We start from the raw sequence: 12,394 nt of genomic DNA on the forward strand, positions 1-12,394 counted from the left end.
CAGCTGCTGTGCAGTTTGGATGGATTAAAAACGTGCTGGCTGGGCCTCTATAAGACATATTATCACTACTATATTTATAATTTTAGTACATTTGTTGTTAAACTGTGTTGACATGGTGTCCACATCTGGCCATTATGATTCTAGCTTTCTTATTCTATCTATGAATATTTGTCTAGCTTTAGTCAACACATATTTTATTGTATAAAATCAAGAGACATACTCAAAGTATTTTATTTTTCTAGAAAATACAAATGGATGCACCTCCATGACTGGATATGACTTTTTTCTGCATGATAAATTTTCCCTTGATAATTTTATTTTTTCTTCCAAATTGAGATGCTTTTACATTTTATGTCATTTTATTGCATTGTAACACCATCAGCCCATGACAAGTGATAAATGCATTACTGGGTTCAAATGTAATTTAATGTAGCCACACACAGGACAACCAATCAGCACCTCAGTGTCATGCAAGCTCTACTTTTTTGGCCAATTTAGATTTCTCATCTTAATAACCCGAAAACATTAAAAAAGGACTTCTGAGACAATCAAATATTTCGCATAAAACAAAAAACACACGCTGTTACCTGAGATATTATTTATCAGTATTGCGCAACTCCATAAAACGTTCTCATTTTTTGGATGAAATTAAGAAACGATCAAATTCTGGTCCTCCGACCCCTAACGGACTTGTGTGAGTTTTTTCCGGTCACTTTACATCGTTTTGTTTGTTTCCATAAAGCCTTTAGAGACGGAAATAATCTCCTGTTGACCTCACACGTGTCCATCTGTTGTTTGACTTCGGACACAGATCAGGCGGACACTGATTGCGCTCTGACCAACGCCAGGACGGCGTGTAATCCCCTAAACCCGATTAATCGACACAACTGAGAACTGCATTTGAGCAGGGATCATTTAATATAAAGTCAAACATATTCCAATTTTGGCACACATTATTAAATATCATAACGGCTTATTTGAGCTCTATTTTGAGTTAAGTCATTTAGTTTTCAGGCAAAGCGAAACGACATTATCAGCGTAGTGAAATTATTATTATTAAAAAATCCGTTTACATTATCCTGATGAGTGAAATATAAAGGGGCCCAGAAATGCTGATTAGCCTGCATATTGTAGGCACAGTCATGTTTTTTTCTCCTGCTGAGTGTGGCTGATGAACTTTTATTTCCTTCACACTGATTCAGCACACGTTCCTCTGTCTGCTCCTCCCAATTAAAACTTAATGCGGGGTCACTCAGAGCCTTTCTCACACCATCCTCACACACTCAAACACAAACACACATTAGCATGTGAATCTAGGCAGAGAGGGGGAAAATAAGATCCAGCAGGCTCAACACCCAAATTCACCGCTCTCTGTCCATTTTAGACTATTCTTACATTTTTATTTCCATTTAAAATTAAAGAAAAATTTGGAACCCTCAACAAGATAACAAAAAATCTTTAATTTTTTTTTTTTTAATATAAAAACCCAATATAAGGAAAATCTGCTTCCTTTCTCATTCTCAGAATTAATAATGCTTTAAAACAAGACTGAGGTGATCATATTTTTCTAATCCTCTTTTTAAATGTCATAAGCTGCAGCACTGGATCTGAAACAATTTATTTTACAAACAATGTCCAATGATTGATTTAAGTTTGCACAACTATGAAAAAATAATAACTAAACAACTGACTTAATTATAAAAAAACAATTTTTATTTTCATTTTTTAAAATCACAGCTCAGTGTAAAAATACACTCTTTTATTATATAAAGCAGTTTAACAGTATAATACATTAATGTAAAAAATAGCAGCATTTTTTGTGGATAATGATCTTGATTTTACATCACAGGTTTACAGCAGGGTGTCTTCTTCTAGTGCTTTTAACGTGTTGCTTTGTGGACTGTTTATCTCTGAAGCTGAAGCTCTGTGTGGTGGCTTCATTTTGGTGAGTTGGGTCTCTTCATCCTGTCCCATCCTGAGGAGAAATGATAGAGGGTACCATTAGCATCACAATCCATCTTGCCCTCTGAGTGGACAGTTATTTAACATTTTGGAAACAATATGCAGAAAAATTAAAACTAATAAGCTGTTGGATTAAATTTATGACTTTAAAGCAAGGTGAGTAACTTTTTTTTGGCAAGAATCAGGACTTAAAAAAACCCACTTCAGATCTGTTAGCTAGTTAATAAAACATATGCACTAAAACATGTATCCATAAAATAAAATGTGGGACCACAGGGCAGAACAGCACATAAAAACAGTGAATATAAAAGCAGTCATTCAAAGGCAAGCTGAGGGATTTTTTTTTTAGAACAAGTGTATTGTTAAGCAATAATAATCCTGCAAGCCTAGCTCTCTGTTGACTATGTTTACGCAATACTGAGTGTGTTATGTGTGTGATATTTAGTCTTGTGCATCACAAATTGCTGGCAATGTTTCAGAAAAACAAACTTCCTTTTCATGCCGTGTAAAAAAAAAAAAATAGGCCCCTGTGCTCTGCGTGTTGTTCTCCTCTCCCATTTTCAGGCTGTATGAACGGAGGGATCTCGAGGCTTTTATCCCCACGGGGAACCAGCCCCAACTCTTTCTCTGTCAATTTTCGCCCACTCCCCAATTCAGACGAGCCCTTTTCTCCCACCGAGCCCACAATGAAGGATTTGTCCTCGTTCTCTTTGTGCACCTCTGACATCTTTTTTTTGACTGCTCCCTCTCTGCAGACAGCATGCAGCGTATGCAAATACACGCTCTTTTCTTCCTCAGACCCCTCCCCTGAATGAATGTAGCTTTAAATGAGGACACACTTGCACACGGCTACAGAGAGGGGGCAAGGAAACACACACATATTACAATCTGTGAATTTGCATGCCCTCACCGACATGCAGTCCCTTGGAATGAGGAGACAGAAAGTGAGGATGAAAGCTCCACTGCAGTCGACGAAAACCTCGTTTTTATTTTTTAATATGAGACGTAAATAATGAGTAAATTAATTCACATGTATGGGTTGACAAATTAAGTGACTTATTGTTTTCAGATTATTTTTATTACAACAAGAAAACAGGCTTTTCTGATGTTAAGACCTTATATTAGATGAATACCTTTATGAGCACAAAAACATGTAAACATGTAAATGAAATCTGATTGAACTGACAAAAGTTCATTGCGTTATGTAGCTCTTTAAAAGAAACCATAATGGCTGTGCATTTCAGTAAAATCATTAAGACAACGGGTACTCTCAGTTAAAATACTAAAGTTAAATGATTGCTTGAAAGCCTTTACTTGGTAGAATATGACTTATAAAACCACAGGAAGGGGAGAAGACAAGCAGTGATGTTTTTTAACCACAGTAACGGTGCTGATCTGATGTTTGATTAAGCCAGAAGGTCTAGACACACTCACAGCTTTGACAAAACTGCAGCATGAGAAAGACGAGGTCCAACACTGAGGCAGAGATGAATTATGACTGTGTCTGATGAACAGAAAGCAGCTAACATTCCCAAGCTGGCCCGTGCCATCTGTGAAAGTGTGTGTGAATGGGTTAGAGATAGTTAGTGTGTGACTGTGTGTGTGTATGTGGCGGGGGGTTGACGTCTGCTGGACAGCTCTGACAGTTCGGCCTTTTCAGACGTACATTACTGAGCTGACTGGGCCTCTTTCCCATAGCAACCCTAGCAGAGGTCAAAGGCTATGTACCCCCCCATAGACCAACCATACACCCTCCACCACCACCACCTCCCTCCCTCCTGTTGAACACCAGGGTGGCCACAGACTCTCACACACCACAGACGGCTGGGTTGCACCCGCGAACTTGAACTTGACTTGAGATCTGAGTGATGGAGTCTCACAAGCATCTGATGCAAACAGGCATGAGGATAAACGGTGATGTGCTGTTTCACTGATCAGTCAAAAAATAATGACATGAAAGCACATGTTATTTATAACTTAAGGTTAGTCTATCTGCTGTTCTTATTGCGTAACCTTCAACTGGAAAGAAGAATCTTTTCCCCACCGTGCTGGCACCAACGGATCTGCAGATAGCTGGAAGAGCTTTATCGAAGAGTAGCCTTTACACCCAGCTTTCCATTGAAAAAATCAATTTGAATTAGAATAACTTGTTTACTTTTAACTACTTTAATGTTTATTTTAATTTTAATGAATTTTTTCAGTTGTCTAAAATAAAGCTTGCTTTACAAGCATATTCTCCTTTTCTCACTCTAGCATCTTAATGGATATTTAATGTTTTATTTTTTTACCCCAAAACATCAGAAAACGAGGTCACACAGAGGATCCCCCCTAAATCTCTTCACCCGAGCACCTCATCTTCTCTTGATGTGATTACAAAAGGCTGCTGTATTAACGGCTCAGTCACCTAATTCTCCTCTACTTTCATCAGGGCACACAGGACCCCCACGCAGGGACGCCACAGTCAACAGACGTAATCTGCAAAGCCTTGGATGAAGAAAGTTCTCTCCATCTTCCTCTAAGATACTTAATGTCAGGCTTTGTGCTAGATTAGTCTTGGCCAAAGTTGCATTAAAAAAACCCAGATGAGCCACGGTTGACCCACATTGGACCTCGTCCAAGACACTGTGCTGCTCGTGAGGCGGGCTTTATATATCACAGAGGAGCCGTTAAACATTCATGGTGTCCACACATAGTGAGGAGAATCCAAAGAGGTAACCCAGGAGCTATATGGTATTAACATTTCATTGCTACTATGGCTACGCTGCTTCACCAGCACTGAGCTGGAAGTGAGACCGGCTACTGTCACTTCATCATGTCACACATATAATTTCCCAGCTCTGAAAACCCCATGTTAAAAAAGCAGTGCATAGTTAATAATGAATAACAAAGGGAGAGGAGGAGAGGGGAAAGAAAGGGAAGGTAATCATCTATATCCTGTCTTTTTTTCTGGAGGGGAAATTCATTTTTCTGTCCAGTTTTTGAGTAAAGAACAAGAAGGAACTGGAGGATGAATATTAAAGTCAGTATCTCTACAGAGTGTGAGGAAGAATCGTTCACAACCTAAATCCTCCTGACACGGTGTCAAAGCTGCTGACCTCGTCAGTCAGACACTCTAATTACAGCCCATCCTGATTGAAAACTGTCTTTGTTTCAAAGCAGATTAAGACCAGACTCAAAGGCTGTTACGCCTCAGTCTATGTGGGACATGACAAAATGTTTGGATCAAGACTAGCTCTCCTTGATGCTATACTTTCTACCAAACTTGTCAATTACAGTCAGAATCAGCTAACTCATACACACATGGATGTTCTTGATGCTTTAGTGCACGTGTGTGTAATGCTCCAAAATCTCAAAAATGAGACTCTGACCATGTTGTCTGTCTTCTGCTGCAGCTTTCACCTCCAGCTTTATCCGAACCCCTCTTCTCAATATTCTCCAACACACATTCTCTATCTCTTTCTCACACACACACAAGGAGACAAACACATCAGCATGCACACACTAGTCCTCCATACCCTGCTCCTTGTAGCTGCAAATTGCTTTAGCATGGCACTGCACAGGCTAACACAAGCTAACTCTATCAGCAAATGCAGAGGTAGCTCAGCGGTGGCTGAAACATGGCTGCCCACGTGCCACACCTGCCTCCTCCACTGCTTCCTCTACATACATTCGTCTTTAACCCTTTCCTGGTGTGATCTAAATTTTCAAATGCATCATCACTTCGTCCTTCTTCTCCCCTGTTTTGTATAAGCTACCACAGGTTTTTCGCATGAGAAGCGTAGCACGGGATGAGCTACAGTATCTCCCTGATTAATTTCCCACCTTCACTTTTCTTTTCTTTTCCATCAAATCGGCCCCAAGCTATGCGCTGTATATCACAGATGAGCAGTGCAAATGCAATTACAGCGACAGCTCTGAGTCTTTCATACGAATATAGAGAGGGAATAATCTTTTGATGTGTAGGCTGCACACGCCTTACATATCATGTGGGGGTACAGGTACAGTATGAGGCTCATTAATAATCATTACAGTCGGTTACATCATTCTGCTTGTTAGGCACACCCATCGCCTCAGCTGAGTCATCCTTGGTGACATGCTAACAATCCTGTGAGCGTGTCATGATGTCGGTTACAGATGTGTAGATACTGTTTGTATTCAAGAAGAGTCACATGGGTTAGCAAAGCATATTGTGAATACTTAAACGTGAAAACGAGAGAGAAAGTATACCCTTCAATCTCTTGTGTCAGGGTGCAGGCCAGAGCCTAAGCACCCATATGCATATCATGTATGTCTGCATGTCTAATGCCAGAGAAACCCTTCTCTTTTCGCAGCATCTCCATGCCTCTCAGACATGCAGAGAAGGCTGAATAGACTAATGAACAGTCAGGTGGCACGTCATGGCCCAGACTACTACCCCCCCATTACACACATATCAAACATGCATACACTTGCACACACATTAAAACTCAGCGGCTCAGCCGACCCAGTGATCTGCACGACAGTCTAATGTCTCAGGCATCTGCTCATGTCTAGTCTGGAGGCTCTTTCCCACCCTGCCCCCCAGCCCAGGACTGCTGCAACACCCGCTCCCACAATGGTGGGAAAGCAGGCCTTTACCGAGGGGTGCAGGGGGTGGTGGTGGGGGTAAACAACTACTGGGGGGCGCTGAATGATAATGTGAAAATGCATGCCCCTGTTCATTAACACACAAGCGGTGCAGCTGCACATGCTAGTCCTGAGCACACACTCACATGTGGCCCTTTTTTGTTTTAGGTCCCTGGCAGAGGGGTGCAGAGAAGCTTGGGGCCACGATCAGGAGGTTCTCAGGATCTGTATAAGTGTGTGTGAGAGGCAGAGATGCTGTAGGGATGAGATCTCAAAACTGGCACTTTTTGAAGCCGTTAGATTTGAGGGGAACAAAGACATTTCTTCGGTGATGACTCGCATTCTCAGTCTGTGTATCACTGTAATGTGTCGACACGTTTCCTGCACTTTACACTAAATTTAGTAATATCAAACATATTACAAGCCTCTAACGTGCCATTTGAATTTGTTATTTTAAACTATTTTTCAAAAGCAAAAACAGCTCACATTAAGGATTGACATTATCAAGGAGTGATTCTGTGAGGTAAAACAAACTAAGTGGATTTATAGATTGTCTGGGTCCTTAACTTTGTTTCCTGATGTCTTCATGCATGGTGTCTTTCTACTCAAGTGCCTCTAGAACTGTGTGCCTTGTTTTTATGTTTCTGTGCTTTGTTGTTGTTGTCTCCTGTAAAAGCACTTTGTAAACTTTTGTTTTTAAAAGGTGTTATATAAATAAAGTTATTATTATTATTAATATTTGTTACAGCACAGCTGTTGAACATGTTTTTGTGGAGTATCCCTACCATCTCCTTCACTCTGTATAATTCACAAGATGTTCAGTGTGCAAAGACACTTAACTTAATATCACAATGCACATTTCGTAACAAAAGCAGTTTTGCATGAATTGTCGTTAGTGTTTTTTTTGGGGGGTGGAAACAGGACGTTCACCTCGGCCTGCTGGTCATCGGGGAGTAAAGCGGCACCATGACTAGAGAGGGTGGCAGGTTTCCTTCAACCAGTGCCAGCTCATTAATTTGTTTGCCATCCAGCTCCCCCCATCCTCCCCTCCTTCCCACCGCCAACCACAGCCTTCCTTCTTTACACCCACCACCCGCTCCCCCCTCACATCAACCCTTAACTGCTAATTAGCAGGAGCAGGAGGTAGAGGAGGGAAGGGAGAGGCCATGCGTGAGTGGAGGATGAGGAAATGGGAAACTCTTCTTCATTCTCTCATCCTTTCTCCTGCCCCCATCCCCCATCATCATACCCTCTAAGACACACACACACACTCCCCCACCTCTTACCCATGATAACTAACATAACTGATACCCAACAGAAAAAAAAACATAAAGCAGCTCACCATCTATGCCAGCCCCAGCCATTTTAGGTGTCGAAGCCACATCTCTCCCAAGATGGCTCCTGCGAGCGCGCCCATACTCGTAGGATCTGGCGGAGTCTTTGTCCGCCTCCTGGCACAGGCAGGGCTCCCCCCGTTGGCAGTACAGATGGCATTAGTGGCTCTTGGGTAACAAGGGGGTAGAGTTGGGGGAGGGGAGGAGAGAAGCGATCTGGACCAAGCGCTTCCATCTCCTTCCCTCCACGTTTTCTTGAACTGATGGTTGTCACGTTTTGTTTTTTCAGGAATCCGCTACTCAGCGGCATTAATTGAACTCCTGTAACGAGAGAAGATGAAAGAGACAAAACAGAAGGAAACAGTTTGGTCATTAGTTCACCATTCTCACTCATCTTTTCTTTAAAACAGCAGAGTGACGTGGGGCAAAAAGTTGTGTTAATGCAAATAGTTGAAAAGCTCAATCTCGAAAGAACTGTTATTTGCTGATGAAATAAAAACTAAAAGGGACTTGCCATCTTTCTACCTGAACACATGTTTAAAATAAGGCGGCCCGTGAACCATCCTATGAGTGAGCCCTCCATTGTTTGCGCCCCCATTGATTAAGAAGGCACGCCATATTGACATGCCACCTACAGCAGGCAGAACTCGAGTAAGGACTCTGACGACTGCCTTTTCACAGGGCTGAGTTCTCCAATATCTCCCAGTGAAACAAAGCAATTAGCCTGGTTTGACAGCCAACTCCACAGCAAAGGGTAGTTTAGAGGCTAAACGAAAATTCCTCTCACTTTGTGCTCTTTAGGCTTTGGTGGCTCTCACCAGCCGGAGCTTATGAACCTGACTGAGATGAGGAACCAAGATGGTTTAGCTCTGGTCCTCAATGATGAACCAGACTTCTCTTTGAGGAAAGACACAATATATCTCAAAATGTCACTACAGGATCACATCCCCTCTTTGAGTGTGTGTCCCTAATCCTGTACATAGGAGAGCATTTACCAGACCTGCTTTAGCAGACTTCAAGACATGTGGCCCTCACTTCATTTCCTCTGTAAATAAATTATTTAAATGTGTCACTTCTAAAAAATGAGCAAACAACCCTCCAGAACTTAAGAAAAAAATAGTATGATGTAAAACAAAAGAAAAATAAAGCTGATTTGCCTCCACCTTATATCGGAATAAATTCTGACAACTGCAACAAGCAAATACCATACAAAAAAAAGTAAAAAAACAGAGTGTAAATAAAACAATTAAAACTGGCTGAATTTCATCAACGTGCTTCAGTTTCATGTGCAGGTGCATGCTGGCTCACTGTGTCATAGTTTACATGGATACATGAAAAGAACATGGCATTTGCTATTGTTCACATGTGCCTGCCTAAAATCAAAGGTCAAAAAATCTGCTGTTTTGATACAACATTGCTTTCTGTCATTTACAATTTTACACAATTCAAATGAAATCTTCTTGCAACAATATTTTACAAGTTTGGGTTTCTAGAAACTCTTTCCTAAATCAGGCAACATTTTTTTTTATGAAAGCCACTTTGCTAATTGTAGCTAATCTTAAAAAAACAAAGTCACTGTAAGATAAGGGTGAAAAACACAGCATTTCTGGACACTAGAAAAAAATATGGAAGAGATGGATGGATACAATACCAAGGTAGATATGTTAATAAATACTGTATCTTTTGAATTTTTTTCCCTTGTCTTTCTCTTTCTCAAATACATTCAGTGAACAGCTCCTTTTGAATGTAATAAATATCTAAAAGCTTCAAGCCAAATACTTGCCAACAGTTTGTAATTCCACAGGCTTTTTGTGTCTAACTTCTTCACATCCTTAAATAAAAGCAAAGTCACAAATGCAGTAAGGTAAGAATTTGTTCTTACCTGTTTGGCAGTCACGTCCAAGTATCCACCTCTAGAGCCTGAGGAGTGTCTTGTGAATGAACGCCTAGTTATGGAAGTCATTCTTACATTCGGTTATCTAGCTTTATGACAGGGATTTAACACTCATACAGCTAGATAACCAAAGATAAAAACAGACCCCTCCCTCTCTCTGTCGTGCTGTACTCCGACGTGATGTCGGTACAATCTATAAAAGGAGGTAAAGACGCATAAATAGGCCAGTAACATAAAAACAGCTGTTTTTTTTATTTCATGCAAGCACGCGGGAAAGAAGCAGCCGAGCACAGCACGTGCAGCGTAGGATGACCAAAGTCAGGGGGCTTCATTTGAACATACTGATCAGGACCGTGTTTTAAAGACACTTCAAATTATTGTCATTAATAAAGGCCTACTTCTGCTTGGATATAGAGTCTGGGTGGCAAAAGGCCTACTCGGTACATTAAAAAAAATTGATAAAACGCCAAATTAAAAGAATCAAATTAAACTTGAAATGTGAAAGGCCCGTTGAATTACCCATACATCTAATAGTTATTTTTACAATTCAACTCAATCGCAATAAAAAAAAAAACTAAAGCCTATGTGAAGTCCCCTGTTACCGTTATGACACATTTTAAGTGTGAACTTGGATTCAAACATATTAACCTGGACCTTGAATCATTTTCAATAGGCTGTTTATCCCATATGAACCGTAACGTGTAGAACAGGCCTTTAATTTGCAGCACTGTCATATTCTTTTACATTTGTAACAAATAAATTCTATGCTTACACTTCTATGGTCACCTGAACGCTAAAGAATGTGTGGTGAGAGATCACAAGGTCTAATATTGTTGCAAATGACCATAAATATATTTGCCAGAGAACTTTAAGCTTCCTACTATAATGGTTTGGTATATTTAAAAAGTTATTTTAGGCTTTAAGGTGTTGTGCCATCCGTCTAAATATTTTATCCTAAGATGGGTCAAGTTTACAATAGGGAAATGTCTCTTCTTTTACATCAGGTTCAAGGATGAGCAACAGCTGAATTTTAAGAACATCTTCTTAATTTGGTTTGAGCTGGTTTTTCAGATTCTTTCATTTGGCTCTAGGCTCTTTGGTCCTCTCTGGGGGGTCACTGAATCCCCAATTTTAATTTTAGCCGGCCTGCTTCGTCTAAAACTAGAGTACTTCACATCACGAGGATTAATCCTACTAGATGTTATAGAAATTGCATTGAAGCTCTTTAGGCTAAAGTGTTTTATTCTGGCACTTAAAAAAAAACAATTATTTTTTTTTAACCCTACCTGTTTCCCATATTTTTACAGAAACACACGCGCGTTTCTGCTTGTTAAACAGTCTATGACCACCCGTAAAAGTGAACTAGAATGCTACCAAAAGAGCATCTTGTGTGTCCCTCAGTACTCTCCCAAACACACATAGACATGGCACGAAAACAGAATCAGGGCAGGTAAAATCTAACGCTGCCCTTGTCAATCCCGTCTATTTACCCACGTTTCCTACCTGTTCCAGGAGCAAAGCAGACCATGGAGAGTAAAGTCCACAACTTTAGCTCGTTATCAGTCTCCAGGTTGGTTTTTCAACGTTAACACCGGGCCAGTGCAGAGAGTCAGCGCTGCTGCTGTCAGGTGAGTCCGGTTGCATCCTCAGTCCTCCAGCTTCTGCCGCCCCTCCAGGCTGCTCGCTTCCTCTACTCGCTCCTGCACTGACGTCATCCAACAGCGAAGGAGGCGAGCTGACCAATCAGAGGGTCCGCCGACAACAAAGACTAATAAAATTTATACAGACATCTCACTCTGTGAAAAATTCATAGACATCGCCGAGTTTAGTCAGCTTAATGCTCTTAAAACATATCTATATATTTTTTTGACTCAAAAGAAAATTCTGGACTTGGAATTTTGGACTTGAAGAATGAAAAGTTTATTTCGGGGGTCTCTTCTTTGAAGGTGGGCTTCAGGCAAAACTATCTCCACAAGTAGCCTTGCTTTGTGAACTATTAGCTACTTACTCTGAAGTAAACTTTGGTTAAACAAACTAATTAATAAAAAAAGTACTCATTCAAAGCAAATAGGCTATTAGATTTTCATATTTTCAGCACATATCTTGGACTTCAAATACTAATTAGTTGATTATATCAATAAAGCAATTTTCCAAATACACTTAGGTGTCACAGGCCTGTTGCTTTCGCCAGGATCCAGCCCCTCGTTTAATAAATGAGGCAAAGAAAACGTGCTGTATTTGATAAACTGCCTCCATCGGGCCTATGAAATGTTTAGATTTAAAGATAAAGTACCTAAGAAAGCAATAGATTATTGCCAGCATCAGTGCTGATGAACAACCAAAGTCGAACTGAGCTACAGGCATATATATTACAAATTCCCTTCAAATAGCCTAAAGATGTCTTAACAAACCACACATGCAGACAACTTTAAGATTCTACAGTAAAATGACCCCCCCCCCCCCCCGTAAGTATGCCACAAGAAATCAGTGATGCCACGCAGTTCACACGCTTTCACATGCTAGAAGCAGGTTCAGTGACAACTCTTGTTTAATAAAACATCTTTGAGGATTTCAGGGCAGATGGCTTGAGAGCGCAGGG

The 12,394-nt window shown here is 40.6% G+C and overlaps 1 long non-coding RNA gene across 1 annotated transcript; it reads right to left on the minus strand.

The window, feature by feature from the left end:
* Nucleotides 1–1,691: 1,691 nt before the first annotated feature.
* On the minus strand, nucleotides 1,692–11,442 carry LOC141797145 (uncharacterized). The gene is made up of 4 exons (XR_012598924.1): nucleotides 11,299–11,442; nucleotides 9,784–9,988; nucleotides 7,910–8,222; nucleotides 1,692–1,975 (listed from the first exon to the last, which is right to left on the minus strand). It is a non-coding gene; the product is annotated as an uncharacterized LOC141797145 (long non-coding RNA).
* Between the last annotated feature and the right edge of the window lie 952 nt (nucleotides 11,443–12,394).

Source organism: Halichoeres trimaculatus, unplaced genomic scaffold (genome assembly GCF_033239565.1).
Source record: "Halichoeres trimaculatus isolate MK-OKI-2021-1 unplaced genomic scaffold, fHalTri1.1 fHalTri1_scaffold_10, whole genome shotgun sequence".
Lineage (NCBI taxonomy): Eukaryota > Metazoa > Chordata > Actinopteri > Labriformes > Labridae > Halichoeres > Halichoeres trimaculatus.